This window comes from Pinus tabuliformis, chromosome 9, assembly GCF_031772625.1.
Source record: "Pinus tabuliformis cultivar Carrire ecotype Pingquan chromosome 9, CPIR1, whole genome shotgun sequence".
NCBI classification, from domain to species: Eukaryota; Viridiplantae; Streptophyta; class Pinopsida; order Pinales; family Pinaceae; genus Pinus; species Pinus tabuliformis.
The window spans coordinates 694,375,645-694,401,280 of NC_142307.1; positions in this window are offsets into that span (position 1 = coordinate 694,375,645).

The window sequence follows — 25,636 nt, forward strand, 5'->3', positions numbered from 1 at the left end:
CTCATTCTCAACCAAATATTTCCATTTCTTGAAAGTATCAAACACATCAGATTTATTTTGAATACAATAAATATAGGCTTTTCTAGTTACATCATAAATAAAAGTAACATAATAGTGGGAGCCACCAAGAGATGACACCTGAGTTGGTCCCCATACTTCTGTATGCACAAGCTCTAATTTCTCACTCTTCTTTTCCTTCCCAACTCTGATAAATATAACTCTTTTCCGTATTTCCATACACATAATTTTCACAAAAATATAAATCAGTATGGTTCAAACCTCACAACAAATTTCTAGAGTGAAGAATCACTATCCCCTTCTCACTCATGTGCCCGAGACTATGATGAAAAAATTTCTTATCTTCTCCTATGGAGGTTAAAGCATTAACAAAATTAGAAATATTGTTTCATAAATACAATGTAGCAACCTTCTCTCCTTTTTCTATTACCAAGACTCTTTGAGTGACCTTCCAGGTTTTGTTCGTTAATGTAGTTACACAAACCTCACCTCCCAACTACCCTATTGAAATTATAATTTTCTTTAAATATGGAAATCCCTTACCTCCTTCAATAGTCATTGGCTTCCATTTTGTTTCTTTATAAAAACCTTACCCATTCCAACAATTTTACAAGGTTTATCACAACCCAAACGAACATGTCTAAAATATCCTTAAACATAGTCATGCAAATGTTTCCTATCAGGTGCGGCATAGAATGAGGCCCCTAAATCTACAACCCAAGCATCAATAATATTCTCTAATGAAACAATAAATGCATCTTGCAACACATCACTTATCACATTCACTTCATGATTATTCTCCTATTGTCAATCTCCTTGTTTTCCCTTCCCAGATTTGAAATATTTCTTTAGGTGTCCTTTTTTTCCACATTTCCAATACACTATCCCTGATCTAGATTTGGATCTAACTTTTCTTGACTTACATCAATTTCATGGACTCCTTCCTATTTCCATTTCCTTCCCCTAGTATTTGAAGTCAAAGCATTACCTAATGTCTCACTTGATCATTTTCGTTGCATTTCATCCCTAAGGATATCATCAACAAAACTCATCATACTTTAAAGTAATAGATCCAAACAAAGAGTTACTGATATCCATAAATAATTCCTTCCAAATTTCTTACAATGAGGATATAAAAGATAAAGTCCTAACTTCATCCTTAAAATTTACCCCTACCGAACTTAACTGGCTACTAACTGTGTTAAATTCATTTAAATGTTTAGCAACCAATTCACCTTCTAATATCTTCATATTAAATAAATGCTTCATAAGAAATACTTGATTTTAAGCCGAGGATCTTTCATATAGTTTGGAAAATTCCATCATTAAACCTTATGTTGTCATATCCTCTGAAATTTTGAATGCCATCGATGCTACCAAGCATAGTCGTATTGTTCCTAGTGCCTTCCTATCAGGAATCTCCCATTCTATGTCTTCCATACTCATTGGTTTCTTTGTTTTCTCACTCACTGGTAGGTACATATCTTTTTGATACAGATAATATTCCATCATCATCTTCCACAACTCGTAGGATTGGCCATTAAATTTCTCAACCATAAACCTACCATGTTCCACCATTGCTCCTACTTGAACCAGGAACCCTTCTATCCTGTGATTTTATCGGCCAAATAAATCTGCCTATGATACCGGTTGTTATAAATTAATTAACAGAGCTATGAAATACAAAAGAAATTGTGGAAACAAAAATATAGAAATGCATAAAACAAGAGAGACATAGATATATGTGGTTCACCCAATTCGGGCTACTTCCATGGAGAAAAAGCCAAGCTTTCCTTTTATATTATCCAGCAAAATGAAGAGATACCACCTACAACATATCTACTATAATTTCATCTTCACTTTCAGATGACCTCCTCTCTCTCCCTCACTCAGAATAATAATACACAGTCACAATACAATTCCCTCATATAAAATGAGGGTTGCCTTCTAGCACAAAAAACTATAAATTAACATAACTTCTACCATCATATCATCCACCTAATGAACGACCGAGATTGAATATGAAATTACAATATTTTACAAGGGAAATTTTCATCTAATTTTAGCTTCGAGAGTGTTTCCCCCAAACCCACTCCAGGAGGGGAGCTCATAAAAGTCAGCGTTGCCCCCATGGACCTCCCTGATGGAAATTAAACTGGTGGTGTTTCCGCCCCGTTAGGAATAGGGATTCAACGCAACTGAAACAAAATCCTCTAAACAATCAGGAAGGTAATCAGGCTCCACAACTAACAAGATGATATTATATCTAAAAATTAGACATATGAAAGACGTTTCTAGATTAAAGGAAAACTATCAAATGTGAAGCATATAGACACCCTCATTATTAGGAAACATTTCAAGTAAGACAAGGATATTGATATTGTCATTGTTAAGTGAAAATATGGAATACTCATCAATATCCAAGGAACAATCCATCGCAAAGGTCATTATTCAACACGATATTATCATACACCTACAAATATTGCAAATTGGAGAAGTTCCAATAATAAAACATGGAAAAAAAGGAAATAAATTTAAGTAACAACCAATCGTAAGGACTAAGATGAAAAGGAAATGATTTAGATGGATGGATCATCATCAATGGAAATAATTGTTATACCATCTTTGATTAACTCCACGAATTGTGATTTTCATGTCTCTTCTTTCTCTTTATTTTATATTTACATTATTTACAATAATTTCCTAATCCCAAATATTAGGTGTCAACATTCCCCCCCTTTATCTAAATGCATGCTTGTGAGTCCAAGCATCATTCTAAATCATTCAAACACTTCGCTTATAACCGATTGGGTGAAGATGTCAGCAATCTACTCATTTCTAGAACAATGGTGTATGTAAATAGTCTTGGTGTCAACATGATGTTGAATAAGATGATTCTTTGTATTGATATTCCTGGTTCTATCGGGGAACTTTGGGTTGTTAGCCAGCGTTATTCCAAAATTGTTGTCAATCAAAAGAGGAGTATAATGCATTTATTTCCAGAATTGTTGAGGCCATGCTACCATACATATTAGTCCAACGTTGGATAGTCTTTGAAGTTCACATCCTTGGTTAACTAAATGTTCAAACACCTTCAATCATGGAAAATTTTAGGGGCTAATGTTCGCCCAGTGGGCTAATTTTCCATGATTTTTCCACAAAAAAGATTCGCCAATTTCCAATTTTATAAAAGACGATTCGCCCAAATTTTAGAATATAAAATTATTATACCTTAAAAATCGCCAACATTATATAGAGACTATATATAAAATAATTATAAATTTGATTAATTTTACAAATATATCAATAAACATTTATAATTTGCATATTAGGGATTAGTGAGATTCGCCAATGTTTTAAACTTCAAGAAAATTTTCCATCCTTAAAATTTTCCTTGCCTTCAATGCACTAATTAGCATTACTTCCTTTGCATTACTAACAAATAGAATCCCTCACATTACCACTCCATACCATCCTCCATCAAAACCTGTTAGGAAATACCTCATTAGTCATACATCCATACTAGGAAAGTCATATGTGGTCCTCCTAGCCTCTATTCTATTATCCCGTCCTAATTATCTCAAGAATTACCATGAGCTAGTCCTAGAAGGTACTAATTCTATCATGGAAATGCGATCAACCCTTAATAATGTGTTTCCAATGACACCTCGAATTTGGTTGCCATGACATTGCCACTGACACCTCAAATTGGGTCCTTACATTCTTCCCCACCTAGATTCTTGATATTCTTGTCACCACAACCTTGTACATGCAACCAATGAAAGGGATGTTGGTGGTAAAAAGACAAATTAGAAATTCCCAAGTTAGGTCATGGATCTAATACCATTTATGACTAAGATATATTTTGAATTCCATTTGAGCATTGCATAACACCCAAAATGCCTAGTCATTACATAGCAACATTATGACCTTTCTATTTTGGTACAATAATCAACCACTAGTATCACCTACAGTATTCCTAACTAACATGTCCTCACTCAACCAAATCTAGGGACCTTAAAGTAATGGAATTTGAAAATGGTCATTTCACCATAGGTGATATTGCATCATCATTGGCTAGCCATTGGTAGCTTGTTATTTCCTCCCTTGTGGTGTTCCTGGAATTGTTTTCACTCTATGAATTCCATGCTCTAAACAATAGTTATCAAAATATTTTCTATACTAATGACCTCCATTCTCTGATCTGAGACACTTCAACTCCTTTCATGTCTCATTCTCAACCAAATATTTCCATTTCTTGAAAGTATCAAACACATCAGATTTATTTTGAATACAATAAATATAGGCTTTTCTAGTTACATCATAAATAAAAGTAACATAATAGTGGGAGCCACCAAGAGATGACACCTGAGTTGGTCCCCATACTTCTGTATGCACAAGCTCTAATTTCTCACTCTTCTTTTCCTTCCCAACTCTGATAAATATAACTCTTTTCCGTATTTCCATACACATAATTTTCACAAAAATATAAATCAGTATGGTTCAAACCTCACAACAAATTTCTAGAGTGAAGAATCACCATCCCCTTCTCACTCATGTGCCCGAGACTATGATGAAAAAATGTCTTATCTTCTCATATGGAGGTTAAAGCATTAACAAAATTAGAAATATTGTTTCATAAATACAATGTAGCAACCTTCTCTCCTTTTTCTATTACCAAGACTCCTTGAGTGACCTTCGAGGTTTTGTTCGTTAATGTAGTTACACAAACCTCACCTCCCAACTACCCTATTGAAATTATAATTTTCTTTAGATATGGAAATCCCTTACCTCCTTCAATAGTCATTGGCTTCCATTTTGTTTCTTTATAAAAACCTTACCCATTCCAACAATTTTACAAGGTTTATCACAACCCAAACGAACATGTCTAAAATATCCTAAAACATAGTCATGCAAATGTTTCCTATCAGGTGTGGCATAGAATGAGGCCCCTAAATCTACCACCCAGGCATCAATAATATTCTCTAATGAAACAATAAATGCATCTTGCAACACATCACTTATCACATTCACTTCATGATTGTTCTCCTATTGTCAATCTCCTTCTTTTCCCTTCCCAGATTTGAAATCTTTCTTTAGGTGTCCTTTTTTTCCACATTTCCAATACACTATCCCAGATCTAGATTTGGATCTAACTTTTCTTGACTTACATCAATTTCATGGGCTCCTTCCTATTTCCATTTCCTTCCCCTAGTATTTGAAGTCAAAGCATTACCTGATGTCTCACTTGATCATTTTCGTTGCATATCATCCCTAAGGATATCATCAACAAAACTCATCATACTTTAAAGTACTAGATCTAAACAAAGAGTTACTGATATCCATAACTAATACCTTCCAAATTTCTTACAATGAGGATATAAAAGATAAAGTCCTAACTTCATCCTCAAAATTTACCCCTACAGAACTTAACTGGCTACTAACTGTGTTAAATTCATTTAAATGTTTAGCAACCAATTCACCTTCTAATATCTTGATATTAAATAAATGCTTCATAAGAAATACTTGATTTTAAGCCGAGGAGCTTTCATATAGTTTGGAAAATTCCATCATTAAACCTTATGTTGTCATTTCCTCTGAAATTTTGAATGCCATCGATGCTACCAAGAATAGTCGTATTGTTCCTAGTGCCTTCCTATCAGGAATCTCCCATTCTATGTCTTCCATACTCATTGGTTTCTTTGTTTTTTCACTCACTGGTAGGTACATATCTTTTTGATACAGATAATATTCCATCATCATCTTCCATAGCTCGTAGGATTGGCCATTAAATTTCTCAACCATAAACCTACCATCTTCCACCATTGCTCCTACTTGAACAAGGAACCCTTCTATCCTGTGATTTTATCGGCCAAATAAATCTACCTATGATACCGGTTGTTATAAATTAATTAACAGAGCTATGAAATACAAAAGAAATTGTGGAAACAAAAATATAGAAATGCATAAAACAAGAGAGACATAGATATATGTGGTTCATCCAATTTGGGCTACTTCCATGGAGAAAAAGCCAAGCTTTCCTTTTATATTATCCAGCAAAATGAAGAGATACCACCTACAACATATCTACTATAATTTCATCTTCACTTTCAGATGACCTCCTCTCTCTCCCTCACTCAGAATAATAATACACAGTCACAATACAATTCCCTCGTATAAAATGAGGGTTGCCTTCTAGCACAAAAAACTATAAATTAACATAACTTCTACCATCATATCATCCACCTAATGAACGACCGAGATTGAATATGAAATTACAATATTTTACAAGGGAAATTTTCATCTAATTTTAGCTTCGAGAGTGTTTCCCCCAAACCCACTCCAGGAGGGGAGCTCATAAAAGTCAGCGTTGCCCCCATGGACCTCCCTGATGGAAATTAAACTGGTGGTGTTTCCGCCCTGTTAGGAATAGGGATTCAACGCAACTGAAACAAAATCCTCTAAAAAATCAAGAAGGTAATCAGGCTCCACAACTAACAAGATGATATTATATCTAAAAATTAGACATATGAAAGACGTTTCTAGATTAAAGGAAAACTATCAAATGTGAAGCATATAGACACCGTCATTATTAGGAAACATTTCAAGTAAGACAAGGATATTGATACTGTCATTGTTAAGTGAAAATATGGAATACTCATCAATATCCAAGGAACAATCCATCGCAAAGGTCATTATTCAACACGATATTATCATACACCTACAACTATTGAAAATTGGAGAAGTTCCAATAATAAAACATGGAAAAAAAGGAAATAAATTTAACAACCAATCGTAAGGACTAAGATGAAAAGGAAATGATTTTAGATGGATGGATCATCATCAATGGAAATAATTGTTATACCATCTTTGATTAACTCCATGAATTGTGATTTTCATGTCTCTTCTTGCTCTTTATTTTATATTTACATTATTTACAATAATTTCCTAATCCCAAATATTAGGTGTCAACATTCCCCCCCTTTATCTAAATGCATGCTTGTGAGTCCAAGCATCATTCTAAATCATTCAAACACTTCGCTTATAACTGCTTGGGTGAAGATGTCTGCAATCTACTCATTTCTGGAATAATGGTGTATGTAAATAGTCTTGGCGTCAACATGATGTTGAATAAGATGATTCTTTGTATTGATATTCCTGGTTCTATCGGGGAACTTTGGGTTGTTGGCCAGCGTTATTCCAAAATTGTTGTCAATCAAAAGAGGAGTATAATGCACTTATTTCCATAATTGTTGAGGCCATGCTACCATACATATTAGTCCAACATCGGATAGTCTTTGAAGTTCACATCCTTGGTTAACTAAATGTTCAAACACCTTCAATGCACTAATTAGCATTACTTCCTTTGCATTAATAACAAATAGAATCCCTCACATTACCACTCCATACCATCCTCCATCAAAACCTGTTAGGAAATACCTCATTAGTCATACATCCGTACTAGGAAAGTCATATGTGGTCCTCCTAGCCTCTATTCTATTATCCCATCCTAATTATCTCAAGAATTACCATGAGCTAGTCCTAGAAGGTACTAATTCTATCATGGAAATGTGATCGACCCTTAATAATGTTTTTCTAATGACACCTCGAATTTGGTTGCCATGACATTGCCACTAACACCTCAAATTGGGTCCTTACATTCTTCCCCACCTGGATTCTTGATATTCTTGTCACCACAACCTTGTACACGCAACCAATGAAAGGGATGTTGGTGGTAAAGAGACAAATTAGAAATTCCCAAGTTAGGTCATGGATCTAATACCATTTATGACTAAGATATATTTTGAATTCCATTTGAGCATTGCATAACACCCAAAATGCTTAGTCATTACATAGCAACATTATGACCTTTCTATTTTGGTACAATAATCAACCACTAGTATCACCTACAGTATTCCTAACTAACATGTCCTCACTCAACCAAATCTAGGGACCTTAAAGTAATGGAATTTGAAAATGGTCATTTCACCATAGGTGATATTGCATCATCATTGGCTAGCCATTGGTAGCTTGTTATTTCCTCCCCTAAAGTAAGCATACCTTAACAATCAACTACCCAACATGAAACCATGTTATCATTCATCTTAAAGTAATACATAATAATCCATAAAGAAAGTTTATTTGGTTCATTAAATTATGTATAAAAAAGTATTTTTTATTATTAATATTGTATAAACTCTTAATATAAACATATGTTAGTAGGTTAATAGTTTTTAGTAAATAATATAGATTAAAACTACATAGAGAATTTACGGCTAATTATATTGATATTTCTTATAATGTTCATATCAAAATGAGAGAAAGGTAGTTACCATTGCATCTTAAAGGTAGTATATTTAAAGAAATCATGATGTGATTAGTAATTAGCATGATTTATTCAAGATTTTCATTTTTTGTTATTTTGACTATTATATTTCACTTTGTTATGCTCGTTTTGTTATATAATACTCAAGTTTGTTGATCTTCTCATAATATAGAATCAATTTTAAATATATTGTTTTATTAAAATTCCACTTATCTAATTAATTAATAACCCATTAATCCATCACAAGCACTAAAAAAATTGACATTAAACAAATATCCCATACACATTAAAAAAAAAACTAAAAAAAACTAAAATATTATTAGTAATGTACTAGTTTAATAAACATAATCCACATAAGAAATCTAGTTCTCTAATACCCCGTAATCAACTAAAATGTATGACCCTAACATGTAATCTGTAATCAACTCAAATGTTTGACCCTAACATGTAATTAGTGACTAACTAAACACGACTATTGAACTACAGCCTTTGGCCCATAACCATTGATCCACGAAAAACTAACTCTCTAAGCCCTAGAAAATTAACCTCAACTTCTAATAATGTAATCACTAACACTGATTTCAACCTTTACTCACTAAATCACTAACCATAACCCCAATTCACTAACGCCACCTTCACTTACGCCTAAATTAACCTCAACTTCTAATAATATAACCAGTAACACTAATTTCAACCTTTACTCACTAAATCACTAACCATAACCCCAATTCACTAACGCCACCTTCACTTACGCCTACCCCATGAAAATATAACGAAATCATTAATCCTAACACACGAGTGACTCCTAATTTTTAACATTGGATGTGAATGAATAACTTAACCCACTATAAGAAATCAATTTCACCCAGCTCAGGTTTATAATTGATTTTGATAAAATTTGAATTTAGAAAAAAAAGAATTTACTATTGGGGAGAAGACTTCTTTACTTTTTACAACATTTATGTAGATAGGAGTTAGTATTACAACATCCCAGAGCATTATATTTAAAATAGAAATAAGGAAAGAATATATCAATAAAGAACTGCTCACAATGTGCGAGTTAATGAGCTACGTGATAGAAAGAAATTATAGATATTTGAAAATATTATATTTCATATTTGTATTCTTTTTAGTATTAAAAAAAAATGGAAAGCAAGCTTATTTGTAATTATTCTAAATTTAATTAAATATAAAAAATATTGTATTTTTAATTAATTTTTTAATAATAAATTTTTAAAATTTAAATAAGTTAAAAATTACTGTATTTTTTTTATTAATATTTTAATAATAAAATTCAAAATTTAAATAAGTTTAAAATATTTAAAAATTTGTTAAATATAATTTTTAACTTATCATTTATATTTTTCGTTATTATAATTTAATAATTTTAGTTTTTTTATTTCTCTTTAATTTAAAAGTATATAATTTAATATTATAAATTAGTTTAATTATCTAAATTAAGTTGCTTGGAAATGTTTATTGATATCGATTCATAATAAATATGAAAAAATTATTTTATTATACAATTTAAGTTGTTAAAATTTAAAATATGATAAAGATTAACTAAATTATAATAAAGATTAACTAAATTATAAATGTGTTATAAATTGTTATCGATGATGATGATGGTGGTGGTGGTTAACGCACACTGAGACCAAATTATTTAGTTTGATTTAAAATTTTATTCCTATGCTTAAAATGCTTAGAGAGAAACTTCCTCAGCTCACTATAATTTTGACATCTTAAAAGGCTAGGAATGTCAGTGTCTAATGTGGTTGTACATGGGGCACTCTAAGAGAAAGTGATAATGATAAAAAGAATTCATATATGTTAAACATATATACATTAAAAAGAAGCTTGTAACAAAAATTTTAACCATGGAGATTCACTTTGACTTTATCATGGAGATTCCTATTTTGTAAATAGGTTTTGCTACAACATTATGGGAGCATACCATGGCTTATCAATATCGCATGCCCCAAAAAGCCCTAACTCATTTCATGTGAGGCTTGTTAATATGATTTTTTTAATTAATTAATTTAATTAAAAAGATAAAATAGTCATAACTTTTCTTATTTATAAATACAACTAAAATTGTTATAAAATATTTAATAAAATTTAAATCTCAACCATACACCTAATATTTAATTATTTATTAATAATTAAATTAAAATTATAAAAAATTTATTTCCAAATAAACATACTTATTTTCATAATTATCAATTTAGTACCGTATTTTAAAAACTATTTCTATCCTAACACGACATTCTAATCTATATTAACGACATCCTATTAACAAAAAAATTATAAGGGAAGAAAAATGGAGTAAGGCCTGAATCGAAATTCCATGGAATCCTATTCCTCTCCGTCCACAAATTCTAAGATAACCGTTTTTCCCATCAAAAGTTCGAGAGCTATTTGGAGAGGACATCTACTTTTGTGCCCCGTTCCTAAAACATTATATAAGGAAATCCATCTGCTTTGGATCTAAAAAATGAGAGAACTAAAAAAGGAGAGAAAGAAAATACATATTTAAAGAAAAATAAAAAAATTATTGCGTAATCAATAAAATTTCTTATATTTATTTTTTAAGAGACAATAGATAAAAAAAATTAGGGAGAGTAATGAATTCTATTTTATTATTGAATTAGTTCCAAAATTTTTATTATATTTTTGAAATATAATAAACAAAAAAATATTTTATTTTTGAAAAATAATGGAAAAAAGATCTACGAAGAGTAATGAATTCTATTTTATTATTGCATTGGTCTATAGAAAATTTGACGTATAAGAATTGTGTTCGGTTGAGGTGTAACACTATTCCTATTTTACAATTTGCCAAATGGCCTTGTAAAACCTATTTTAATTGAAATTAAGATAAGAACTATGTTTAGTTATTAGTTATGTGAATAAGTGTATTTATTTTGGAATAGGATTTCAACAATTTCAATTTAAATATTAATAAGTACTAGTGGATACTAAATATTTAATGTCTACAAAATATTTTTAGTAAAAATATTTTTAGTACTTATGTAATTAGATAAATTAAATGTATAGTAAATGACTATAAGAATCAATCCATAATAAATATCAAAATATTTAAAAATTAACTAAATTATAACTTTACTTAAAATCAGTTTTATTACTAATAATGATAGAAACAATTAATATATAAATTAAACATATATACATTTAAAGGAAACATGTAATAAGATACTTAATGATGAAGATTCACCACATTTTATTATGGAGATTCTTAATTTGTAAATAGGTTTTTTACAATAACATGATTTATCAATACCACATACCCAAAAAAACCATGACTCCTTTCAAATGACACTTTTCATATATACTTTTATATTAATGGATTTAATTTAGAGGGAAAAACATAACTACTTTGAAAAAAGTTCTTAGTCTTTGATTTGTCTATATTATTAAGAATATTCCATGCAAGTTCATCCCTACCATCGACCAAATAATAGTTGATAATTAAATTTAAATTCTAAAAACTTTATTAAAAAATAAATATATGCCTATCAACAAAGCTAGTCATAAATTAAAAGTTATAATTTATCCCAAACACAATTATGTCATATTTATCCTTCTAATTAAATTGATTAATTAAAAAAATCTCATATCAATATGAATTACATTTTTTTTAAATATAATTATGGTAACTCAAATATTATTGTAAATAAATTAGTAAATCTCTATATTAAAATGAACATAAATTTCCATAATTCAAATTATGGTTACATGTTCCTTTTATTATAATAATAGTCATAATAAAATTATAACTATTATAATTTTTATTTTAAAATAAAATATATCATACATAGAAATATTTTTATCTCTATTAATATTTAAGAACCAACGAATTATATAAATACACTAATTAAATATTAATAACAACTTATCAAATTCAATAAATAAAATGTTTTGATTGTCCACACTAGCATACAAATCTTGTTCATAGCATACTTGTAACTGTACTCATATACATATATATACTCATATACATCAGTGCTTAATAAGATAAAGCTTATACAAAGCAACTTTGATGGAACACATATCGATCTTACAATAACATCCTAGTCATGTATTGTTATAAAATGTTTAATGCTTCTGATTAAACTGCTGTTTATAAAATAAGAAATTGTTTGAGATAGAATGCTTTGTGCTGTCCTAATAGACATGTTTGAAAATGAAAAATATTTTATGGTATATAAATGTATTTTTGCTTAAAATTCTTAATTTATGTAATTAGTTAGAATCATACGTAAGGGGAAGATACGCAGCAAATCGCCGCCGACCATTCCACGTAGACACCATGCAAAACCATTAAAAACCAATTATTAGAAAAGGTAAAACCAAGCAAGCAAGTTTCAATAATGATTTCACCCATGTCTTTTATATGATGTAGAAGTATGTCATATGCATAAAAAAAGGGTCATGATTGCGTATGTATATCATATGTATATGCATAAGCAAAGGGTCATGTGTCATAATCCATTACTTCCATTATCTAACATGACGTCCACTAAATGAAAACCACCTTCATCATTTAGTTGGACAGTTTATCTAGTGGTTGAAAAATCCTCCTCATGAAACCGTCCGATGTTTTCAAGAGATTTCATGGAACAATGTTCACTTGCTTCGTAAGGAAATTAAATTTTTGTCTTGAGTTAAATAGAGTTCAGCTTCAAATATATAACACAAGACAACCATTTCATAGTTTTCTATCTCTTTAAATAGATTTTAGATTTTCCTAATTATTTGGGCCTGTATCAACAATGGTACCAATTGCATAGTGTGCATTATAAAGTAGTCTATTTTACATTAAATAAATATGTACTCTATTCAATGGACCTTATTCGAATAAGATGAAACATATAACAATTAACTAGCTTTTCCCTAACTTAATATAGAGAGGTAAAGGCAACAATTGAACATGGTCTTTTCATTTGAAATTAGTGTTGTCTTTAAGAATGAAGAAGTGGAAATTGTTGCAAGTTTATGATTGGTTTCTATGTGGTATATTGGACAGGTATGTAGTTCTACTATTTCAATATTTCATTGGGCATGCATTAATGTAATTGATGTTATTTGGTATCCAATAACAGTTTTCACTAAAGTTTAATGGAGTCTTATTTATGAGATTCTAGTATTCTTGTTACCACATACATGAACTTGATCACATGAATTTCCTTATAAAAAACACATGAAACACTCAATGAAACTTGGAATGCACTAAATAAGGTAATTTGTAGTTTATTTTCTCAATGTGTTTGATGACTTCGTAATGTCCATTTTAGTGGGTGAGAAGATTGTATTCATTGTACGAGACAAACATATCAAGAATCCAATTGTCAAATCTATCTTCAGTTGTTAAGGTTCTTTCCTTTCTATAAATCAAAGTTTTACATCTCGACCATCTCTTCGTTTGCTTTAAATGAAAACCCTTTTTTTTTGTAATCATGAACTACACTCGTGGTATCCTTTTAGGCTTTGGTTATGCAATAAGGAGGCTTTGGAGGGTTGCATTTTTTTATTTTTCCCTATAACCTCGTTGGAATCCTTTTTTTCTAGATTCCAAACTCATCTCATTACCCATTTTTGGAGAAGTTAGATGGACCTAGATGAAAGGGGAAACATATAATAGGGAAAGTGGAAAGGGGTACTATGAAGAGAAAGAGGAAGTGGCAAATCTTTGAGGTGAGAGGTTCAATACATAGGAGGAATTCTAAGCACAAAATGTAGATTTATGGAGGAATTAAACATATAATAACGAGTAGAAAATGAGAATACTACAAAGAAGGTTTAAATTTAAGCCAAGAGAAATGAGCTAAAGGTGGATACCATCACCATAGTTACATAGAGATTCCTTGATTTGTTTGGCTACTCATTTTATTTTGTAGATGGAGTGTCTTAGAAGAACCAAAGACCATATTTCATTGATGATGTCTCATGAGGAGGTCATTCTAGCAAAATTATGCAACAACTATAGGGTAAATGAGTTATGTTATATGTTATAGCCCTCATCCTCCCTTTCCTCTATTTACTCAACTTGTCTTCCTAAGAACTAGAGATGGAGGGATGTTATGAGAACTATAGATGAAGGGATGTTATGGGACTATTGAGAAGAGAAGTTAGATAGCTTCCTTTGTGTTGCGAAAATTTGTTATGAGGAATAATATCCATATTGAATCATAGATAATGGATGAAATGGAGAGAGGATTTTTCTCCATCAAAAGGAATTGACTAGTCTTCTTTCACAAGTTCGGTTTGGTTGAGAAAAAAACACAGAATATTATAGAATTTCTTCATCTAGTGATATAATAGTCTTAGTTGTCATTGAAATCTATTTTGAAATACTAGAATCTAATTGTGACTCACTACTTTAGTAATTCAATGAACAAGAATTTGAACAAAGATAAGCATTGTATTTATCTACATATGGAACATTTTTGTTATAAAATTATATCAATTTTAGATTTGTATGTGACTTTTATAATTAAAATGTGAACTTTTAGGACAAAACTTTTATTTAAACTAAACTTTTTTTTAGATAAAATACATAAAAATATTTATCTCGAAATAATGCAAAACTATTTTTTATTTTATTTTTTTAAAATGTATAAAACATTTTAGAGTACTTAAATATTTACCTAATACTTTAGAATATTGTAATAAGTTTAAACTCAAACTATTATAAGATTCTTATTGGAATATCTTCAAAATTTCAATAATGTAAAAAAAAAATCATAAATAATCAATCTAAAATCTTAAAATAATTTATATGTTTTATAATATCATAAATATTGGTTAATAATTTATAGGTTTTATAATATCACAAAAATTGGTTAAGAATATATAAAGTATCTATAAAAAAAAATTGAAAATAAATAATCTCTCAAATATTTAATATTTTGTAATAATATTATTAATTACTTATACTTATCTTAATTAATTATTTAATTTTATTTAATATTATTTAACAATATTTTAAATAATTAGCCATATTTAATAACAATTATGTGTTGAATTGAGGCTTCTGTGATCCATAATATTTGAAAGAATAACTTTGGCGAAAATCACATGTAGACAGACATTTGTCGACGCGTTTCGAACCAACTAGTGTGGTTCATCGTGAAGACAAGCTCTGATGATGAACCACACTAGTTGGCTCAAATGTCTGTCTACATGTGACTTTCGCCGAAGTTATTCTTTCAAACAATTATGTGTATTTAGTAAATATTAATTGATTTTTTGTAGTCACTATTAATTTATAGTTTTGGTTATTTGTTGTTGGATTGTTTATTTAATATTAAAAGAGATGTTTTTATTAAATTTTAAGCTTTTATTTATAATTGTTAGACTCAAAAGTATAATGACAATACTTCTAATTTAATTATAAACATTTTTCTTAATAAATGTACTCATTTTTAGTTCACTAGGAGTAGAATATATGGCGATGGGGTGTATTGTTAAGTCACATAAGATTACGAAAACTTCATGGGAAAAAATCCAGTCATATTAAGGGTTGATGTAGCCCAAAACGAATATAATCCCCAAGTAATTTTCACAAGTTATTCACACGTAAGTCACACTTTCTCAAACAAAAAATTAAACATGTAATTATCTCTAAAAAACCACAAACAACTTAACAAACCAAAAAAAACTCATATTTCTCTAACAAAAAGATACAATAATGGCCAAACATATATCTATATTCATCACATCTTACTCATTTGATTGATCTGCATTTTATAGGGTAACAAATATCTGCATCGAATGCTTTGGGCTGTTTTAATGATATTAGTTTTGCAAAAGTGTCATAATTTAAGTAACTAGTCCGAATGATACCGTATTGATATCAAGAAACGTAAGGGGTGAGATACGCAGCTAATCGCCGTCGACCATTCCACGTAGACAACATGTGAAATCATTAAATATCAATAATTAGGAATGGTAAAACCAAACATGCAAGTTTTAATAATGATTTCACCAAAGTAATTTTTTTAATGATGGAAAAGGATGTCATATGCATAAGCAAAGGGTCATGACATCAAATCCAACCAACCATTTTCCCCGTTATCTAACTTGACGTCAAGTATGTGGTTAAATATCAAAATAACCGTCATCATTTAGTTTGTTGCAAAATGCCCATGAAAACCTAAATGCATCTTAGGAGATTTCAAGTTTTTGTATATTATTGAATTTTAATTGTAATATTTGTTTGATGGAATATTTATTATTATAATTTTTTTAATTAATTAATTTAATTAAAAAAATATTCATAATTATTTTGGAGATAAATTTAAACTTTTTATTCATAAATATAATTAAAAATATTATAAAATATTTAATAAAATTTCAATTTTTAATATACATTTAATATTTATTTATTTATTAATAATTAAATTGAAATTATAAAAACCTTATTTTAAAATAAACATACATATTATCATAATTATCAATTTAATTCAATATTTTCAAAACTATTTTTATCATATAACCAAACGTTCTAACCTATATTAACAAACAAAAATTATAATGAAAGAAACATGGGATCAGGGCTGATCACAACCGAAATTCCATGGAATCGTATTCCTCTCTGTCCACACATGCTCAGATAACCATTTTGGCCATCGAAAGTGTGAGAGCTATTTGGAGAGGACATCTACTTTTGTGTCCAGTTCCTAAGACATTTTCAAATTGATCTCAAAAAGCGAGAACACAAATAGTTATTTAAAAATTAAAAAAAAAAAAACATATTGTGTAGTTAATAAAAAATTTAGTACTTTTTTTAGAGGTAATGGACAAAATAAAACTAGCAAGAATAATGAATTCTACTTTAATATTGTATTGGTTTAGAGAAAGTTTGACATGTAAGTATTGTGTTTAGCGTGCACCATTTTTCTGTGGACGACATTTTGATATTTGACATGATTTTGAGTAGATAATAGGACAATTTGTATAACATTTTATGTAGATTTGGTAGTGCCTCAGGACTGCAGATCAACAAAGAGAAATCCATCCTTTTATTTGAAGCTGGAATGATGGAGGATATAGAATATATAAATTACCCGTTTGGTATTGACGTTGTCCACATGAGTAAACGTCTTAGATACCTAGGTTTCTACATCAAGCCAAATAATGATAAGATAAATTACTAGTGGTGGGTTGTTGACAGGTTCCAGAAGAAAATATCTAGATGGGAACGCCGACTATTATCACTGGGTGGCAAGGTCACTCTCACACAATCAGTACTACAACAATTGACTATATATTGGACACATTTATATTGCCTCCCTGCAAAGGTAATACTGAAGGTAAAAGATATCATGGTTCGTTTCATTTGGGTTGGTTCCAAGAAGACTTTCAAATACCACCTCACTAAATTGTATAATATCACCATTCCTAAAAAGTTGGGAGGCTCGGGAATAATCAACATTAAATTTTTTGGATGGGCTTTACCGGTCAAATCCCTTTGATATGCTATATTTGGGACTTGCCTATGGGCTAACATCATTAGATCTAAATATTTAAGGGGGATTCATGTTGGACTGTGTGTGTGGGATGGGCACATTGGGTGCAATCAGGGGTCCACCATTTGGAACCTTTTCAACAAAGTTAACTTTTGGCTCATTACTAGACATTGTTGGACTTTCGGATTAGGGGTAGATATCATTTTGGGAAGATTCAGAAACCTGGGATTGGTTGTTCAAAAAAATTACAATGCCTCCTTAAACCACAACCTAAACAAGAGGAGCGTTTTTTACTTTGCTCAGACTATAAAATTATGGCAGAGGATCACTCCAATTTGGAAGAAGGTGGAGGATTTGGGACTCACTGGCACTTGTGCGGCAAGCCGAGAGAGAATTATCAATGAATTACGCAGCGCTGGAGTATGTAAGAATAGGGTGGGGGAGCAGGTTGGGTGGGATGGAAAATTACATAAAGGTGCCATTTCAGTTGCTAATACACACTGTAGGTTTCAACCCCATACAAAAATTACCTGCATAAGAATTCTAAAATACAGAAAATAAACTATGCGAGAGAATAACACATAAAACACATATACACAAAGATTTTCTCCTGGATACCAAAACTGAGACTACCAGCTTGATTTTTCATTATGTTCCTTTCAATGTTACAATACATATATATACATGTCGAAGCATCCAACACCATGGGCTGAAAACCATCATGCCCAAAACCATGTGTAAAGACAATGCACAAAAGCATAGATAGATCCGCCCATCTAATATAGGGTCCAAAAAAGAAATCACTGAGGCACTGCCCCAAACCCTATATAGGGGGGCTACCCGCCCCCCTCAAACTCCCTAGACATGGCGAGCGCAATATCCGAAACAAATGATAGGGGAGCTAGTCGTGGAAAGAATATAACACAACCCAACATTCCCCCACTTGTTGTTTTCTTTCCATAGGGGGACACAGGGTAACTTAGTCATTTATCTAGCCCTATAATGCCCATTTTTACTCTACACCAAGAGAACTTCTCGAAGCTCACAAATTTTGTCAATGCATCTACAGTATTCTTCAAAGTGTCCACCTTTACTAGCAACACATTTTTCTCTTCTATCATATCCCTCACAAAGTGATACTGAACATCAATGTGCTTTGTCTTTGAATGATAAGCAGGGTTATTTGCCAAGAAAATTACACATTGGTTTTCACAGTATATCCTTATGGATCCCTTTACTAACCCCATACTTGAACACAATCTCTCCAACCAAACTGCTTCCTTGATTGCATGAGTCGCTGCCATGTAATCTGCCTTTGTAGTTGTTAATGCCACTACAAATTGCTTCTTATTCATCCAACTAACTGCACCTCCAAATAGGTTAAACACATACCCACTTGTAGATATTCTCTTATCCAGATCTCCAGCCCAGTCTACATGAACAAAGCCATGGATATCCAAACTTTGTCCAATCTTAGTCTTCCTTGATAGCATAAACCATAATCACTAGTGCCATGCAAATACCTGAAAACCTGCTTCACTATTGTCCAATGCTCCTTCCCTAGTTTTGACATAAACCTACTCAATACTCCCACTGCATGTGTAATTTCTGGTCTAGAACAGACCATCACATGCACCAGGCTACCAACTACACTTGCATATGGAACACGGGACATGTCCTCTTCCTCTTCTTATGTCTTAGGACACTTTTCAGCAGATAACTTTACACCTACAGGAATAGGAACCTCCACTGGTTTACTATCTTACATATTAAACCTCTGAAATAATGTCTCGACATACTTCTCTAGTTTAACCAGAGCTTCCTCTTTGCCCGATATCTTTTAATTTGGATGCCGAAAATATAGTTTGCAGCACCAAGTTATTTCATGTCGAATTTGGAGGACAATTGGGTCCTCAAATCTTGGATAATTTCTTTGTCATTTCCAACCAGCAACATGTCATCCACTAACAAGACTAGATAAATAACACGGTCACCAATTAATTTAAAATAAACATAGTAATCTGCCTTGCTTCGAGTGAAGCCAAGTCTCCATATAAATGTATCAAATTTCTGATACCACATCCTTGGTGATTGTTTTAGCACATACAAAGACTTCTTTAACTTGCATACCAGTTCCTTCTTACCCTTCATTGCAAAGCCTTCAGGTTGCTTCAAGTAGATCTCTTCTTCCAGGCTCCCATGAAGAAATGTTGTCTTCACATCCATCTTTTCTACCTCAAAATAAAAACAACAACAATAGATAAAAGTAATCTAATAGAAACTACCTTGGCAATAGGAGAAAAAATATCACCAAAATCAATTCCTGGCACTTGGGAATAACCTTTTGCTACCAACTGAGCTTTGTATTTCTCCACCTTTCCTTCTGCATTTATCTTCTTCTTGAACAACCATTTGCTACTAATGGGTTTCCTTCCAGCCGGTAACTCCACCAGATCCCAAGCCTCATTTTTGTGAAAATATACCATTTCATCAACCATTGCCTCTTTCCAGAGTTTTCCATCCTCTGAATCTACTACTTCCTTCACAGTTTTGGGATCATCATTAGTAATAGATAAATCAAAATTTTAATAGAAAGCAGAAGGATTATACCTTTTTGGCTGTCTTCTTTCTCGAACTAATCTTTTTACACCTAGAGTTTGTGGCTCTTCATATTTTGATTCATCTTCCACTGTAGAGTCTAATTATTCCTCTTTAAGCTCAAACTCTATCTTCTTAGGTTCCTTTGGTTGGAATTCATGTTTAATAACATATTTCACCACTCTGAACACCACCTCTCGGCTCTACACAACCTTCCTTGTTTCTGGGTTCTAAAGCTTATAACTCTTAAACCATCCTTATACCCAATAAAGGTGCACTTTTCAGATTTACTATCCAACTTGGTTCCTTTCTCCTTTGGACCATGTACATATGCATCACATCCAAATACCCTCAGATGTGGAAGAGAGGGTTTCTTACCAGTCCATACCTCTTCTGGAGTCTTATCCTCCAACGATGATGAAGGTGATCTATTGACTAGGTAACATGCTCTCTCCACCACCTCTTCCCAGAATTCTAGGCCTAACACAACACCACTGAGCATGCTTCTTTCCCTTTCCATAAACATCTTATTCATTATATCCACAACTCCATTTTGCTCAGGTGTGTATGGAGTAGTCTTCTGTAGTGCTATACCACAATTCTTATATAATTCTTCAGTTTCCTTCCTAATATCTATCCTCAACACCTTTATCTTCTTCTTTGTCTAGTTTTCCACTAGAGCCTTAAATTATTTAAACCTATCAAATACTTCAAATTTTGATTTTAGGCATCTGTGGTTTGTTTCTTTTGAGTTTTGTCTCGGAGTATCCACAGTAGAAACAATATTTGTCAACGTTTCGAATCCCAATAGGGATCCATCATCAAGACCAATCTGAATGATGATACAAGAAGAGCTATGTGATAGGATCACATAGCTCTTCTTATATCATCATTCAGATTGGTCCTGATGATGGATCCCTATTGGGATTCGAAACGTTGACAAATATGGTTTCTACTATGGATACTCCGAGACAAGACTTCATATTTCTTCTTGAGAAAATATATCCATGTATTACTTGATAAGTCATCTATAAATGATACATAGTACATAGACTTACCCAATGATGGAACCTTCACAGGTCCAAACACATCATTGTGCACAAGATCTAATATTTTTTTCTCCCTCTTACCACCAGAAGGGAAACTCACCCAATTTTGCTACCCACATACACAATTTTCATAGAAATCAAAATCAAGAGAGCTATTAGTCATACTTTCTACCATACCTTTACCATGAAGTATTTGAAGGCCCTTCTCTCCAATATGTCCAAGCCTTTGATGCCATAGCATGTTATTTTCTCCAGAGACCACTAGATTTTCTTCTCCACTTTCAGGAACCACAAAATTGTTGCACCCATCAACAACAGTGCTACCTTGCAGCTTGTACAGAGTTCCAATCCGAAATCCCCACATCAATACCAGTTCTCCCCGAACCATGTTGTAGGTATCTTTCTCTAACATTGTTTTTACACCTCCATCATCCAGCTTACTTACAGAAATCATATTTCTGGCCAATGCAGGAATGTGCAGAACACCCAGAAGTGTTCTAACCCTTCCACCTTGTAAATTCAACTTTAATTTTCCACGACCAACAATTCTAGCCTTCTTATGATCCCCTAAGAAGACATCACCACCATCATATTTCTCATACTCGTAAAACCACTCTCTATGGGGAGTGAAGTGAAAGGATGTACTTGAGTCAATCAACCATGCCTCATGATCTACATGTGTACTTGAAGAAGCCAAGTACACATCCCCACCTTCATCTGGGGTGGTTTTCACCTCTGTATCAGGAGCACCATCAGAACCCTTTCCTTTCTCGAGAGCTTTATATTTACAGTCCCTTTTGTAGTGCCCTTCCTTTCCCCATTTCCATCACACCACCTTTACATGATTTCCTGAAGATTTAGATCTCCCTCTAGATTTAGATCTCCCATTCGATGACTTGTTTTTGTTTTTGTTTCTGTTATGGGACCGCCCTTGTACAGACAAGGTAGATCACCATTCTAGCTCTCCATATTTTTCTGTCTCAACTCCTTCGTCAGCAAGGATGAGACTATTTCATCAAACTGCAAGGAAGTTGGATTGCTACCTATTGCAATAACCAGACTATCCCACAAATCTGGTAGAGAACACAACAAACTGATGCACTTATCTTCATCTGAAATTTTATTATCAACAAATAATAACTGACTTACCACAATATTAAATGCGTTCAAATGCTTTGTCACCAAGTCTCCATCTTTCATCATCAGGTTGTACAATTTTTCTGTAGGAATAGTTTATTCACCAGATACTTAGATTGATACAAAGTCCCTAACTTGTCCCACAAAGCCTTCACCATAGCTTCCCTTGATACATTCAACAATATTGAATTTGAGGCACACAATTGTATTGTGCTCTTTTCCTTCCAATCCAAGTTCTTCCATTCTTCATCAGACACTCCTGTTGGTTTAGTACCCAGATCTACTGTGCTCCATTAATATTTATTTACCAACAGATCCTCCATCTTGAGTTTCCACAACTCAAAACTCTGACTATTAAATTTCTTGATCTCTATCTTTCCACTACTCACCATCTTCTTTCACCACCAAAATGGATCTCACAGATATCCCACTGAACAGGGTCTACCACAGGCCTGAGCGAAACACCTTAGCAACAAAGGCATCCCCTTGGAGCCAAAACAGCTCCGATATTAAATGCAGGTTTTAACACCGTACAGAAATTACCTGCATACGAATTCTAAAAAACATAAAATAAACTATGTGGGAGAATAACACATAAAACACATATACATAGAGATTTCCCCTAGATCCCAAAACCGGGACTAACAGCTTGATTTTTCATTATGTTCCTTTCAATGTTCTAATATAAATATATATAAATATATATATATAGATATATATATACATGTCGAAGCATCCAATACCACAGACCGAAAACCATCGCACCCAAAACCATGGGCGAAAACCATGCACAAAACCATAGGTAGGTCCGCCCACCTAATATAGGGTCCAAAAAAATTCCCCCTGGGGGCTGTCTTAGAACCCGTAGAAGGGGGTTGCTCGTCCCCATCAAACCCCCTGTGCCCCCACACTGCGCAATCGACGCAACAAAGGGGGGGCTCCGCTCCCCCTCTAACCTCTCTGTTAACTAGGGTAGCTAGTCTTGGAAAGAATATAACACAACCCAACACACAAACTTATATATGTCTCACTATTCTCAACACATAGATCCCCTCGTGGTTTTCTACTTTCTTGCATGCACAGGTTCCTACTAAAATGATCCTCTTGACCTGGAGGAACAAAAATCTAAACTGGGAAAACTTAAAAGAGGGAAGCATACATGGACCAGGAATATGTGTTTTCTGCCAATTTTAGGGGAGGACAATGCATACATGTTTCTTCAATGTCCTTGGGCCACCAAGGTATGGCATAGGATCTTGAATTTTTTTCTCTCAAATATGATATACAGATTACGATTGAGGATTGCCTAAGATGGTGGAGTAAAAGGTCTCATGCTTTTAGGGTTGTTCCTATTGTCATATTTTGTAGGAACACACACATTTTTGAACATATTCTATATGTGCACAAGATTATCAACATCATCATTTATGTTTTGGGGTCGATTTTACAGGTTGCACCTACTCAGGGATCCATAATATAATACAAACTAGTCCAAAATATTTATTTTCATGCAGGGTTTTTTGATGGGGTAGCAAAAGACAAGAGTCATGGCTATAGGGCATGGATTTGCATGGACAACAATAAAAGCTACAACATTCACTAGTTTGGAGTAATAGGTTCAAACTCGAAAGCAGAAGCCATGGCTCTATGGGGGCTTATGTGTTTCGCTATTGTTTCCTTCATTAATATCCCTACTTTGCAGGTATATGGAGACTCACAGGTTATTGTTAAGCATGTACAAGGTCAGGCAGCCATAAAACATCCACATCTACAGAGTTGGTTACAAAATATCAACCACCTCAAAGCCTCTTTTCAGCAGATCCAGATACAGCACATCCACAGAGAATACAATTCCACTTCAGATTCGATGTCTAAAATGGGCACCCTGGATCCACCTGGAAAAATGTTTATCACTCTCTGGATTGGCTCTTCGCTCTTGGATTTTGGAAATCTCCAAGTACCTTTTTAACACTTTATGTGTTTCTGTTTCCAGTTCTCACTATCACAGGATTTTATTTGCCTCTTTGCTTTCCTAGTTTTTCTACTGTGCTCATTTTATAGATATGTCATTCATACTTGACCCGGCTCTTGGGTTTACCATCTCTCTGACTGCAAGGGTTTTTGCTCGGCCATCATGGTTATCTCTTGTTAATGCTTGGGTCACCAACCATATGTCGGCATTTCTATTTTGATGTTCACTATTTTCGTCTACATGCAAGCTGAATGATAGCCTCTCACACAATATGTATTGGTCTTATTATGCTTTTTCTAATATACCAGCTTTTTTTCTTACTGGAAAAAAAGAGATGTAACACTACTCCCATCCCATAATTTTCAATATGGCCTTGTAAAGCGCCATAAAAAATTCCCTGAGAAACCATCAAATTCAATATAAGTATAAAATATTAAAAGTTTATTTTTTAATTGGAATTACCTAATAACTATATTTATTTACAACTTAGTTATTAATCATGTGAATAAATGTATATATTTTGGAATAGGATTTGAACAACTTCAATTTAAATATTAATAATTATTAATAGATAATACGGATCTAATGTCTACAAAATATTTTTAGTATTTATGTAACTAGATAAATTAAATGGATAGTGAATGACCATAATAATCAATCCATAATAAACATAAAAATATTTAAGAATAAACTAAATTATAACTTTACTTAAAGTTATTTTTATTATTATTAATAATAGAAATAATTAATATATAAATTAAACATATATACATTTAAAGAAAACAAGTAATAAGATTCCTAGTGATGAAGATTCACCACACTTTATTATGGATATTCTTAATTTGTAAATAGACTTTTTATAATACCATGGCTTATCAATATCACATATCCAAGAAACCATAACTTATTTCAAACCACACTTTTTCTTCTACACGTTTTAAAATTAACGGATTTAATTTAGAAGGAAAAAAAACATAACTACTTTGAAAATAAATCTTAGCATTCGACTTGTTTATACTATTAAGAATCTTCTACGGAAGTTAGA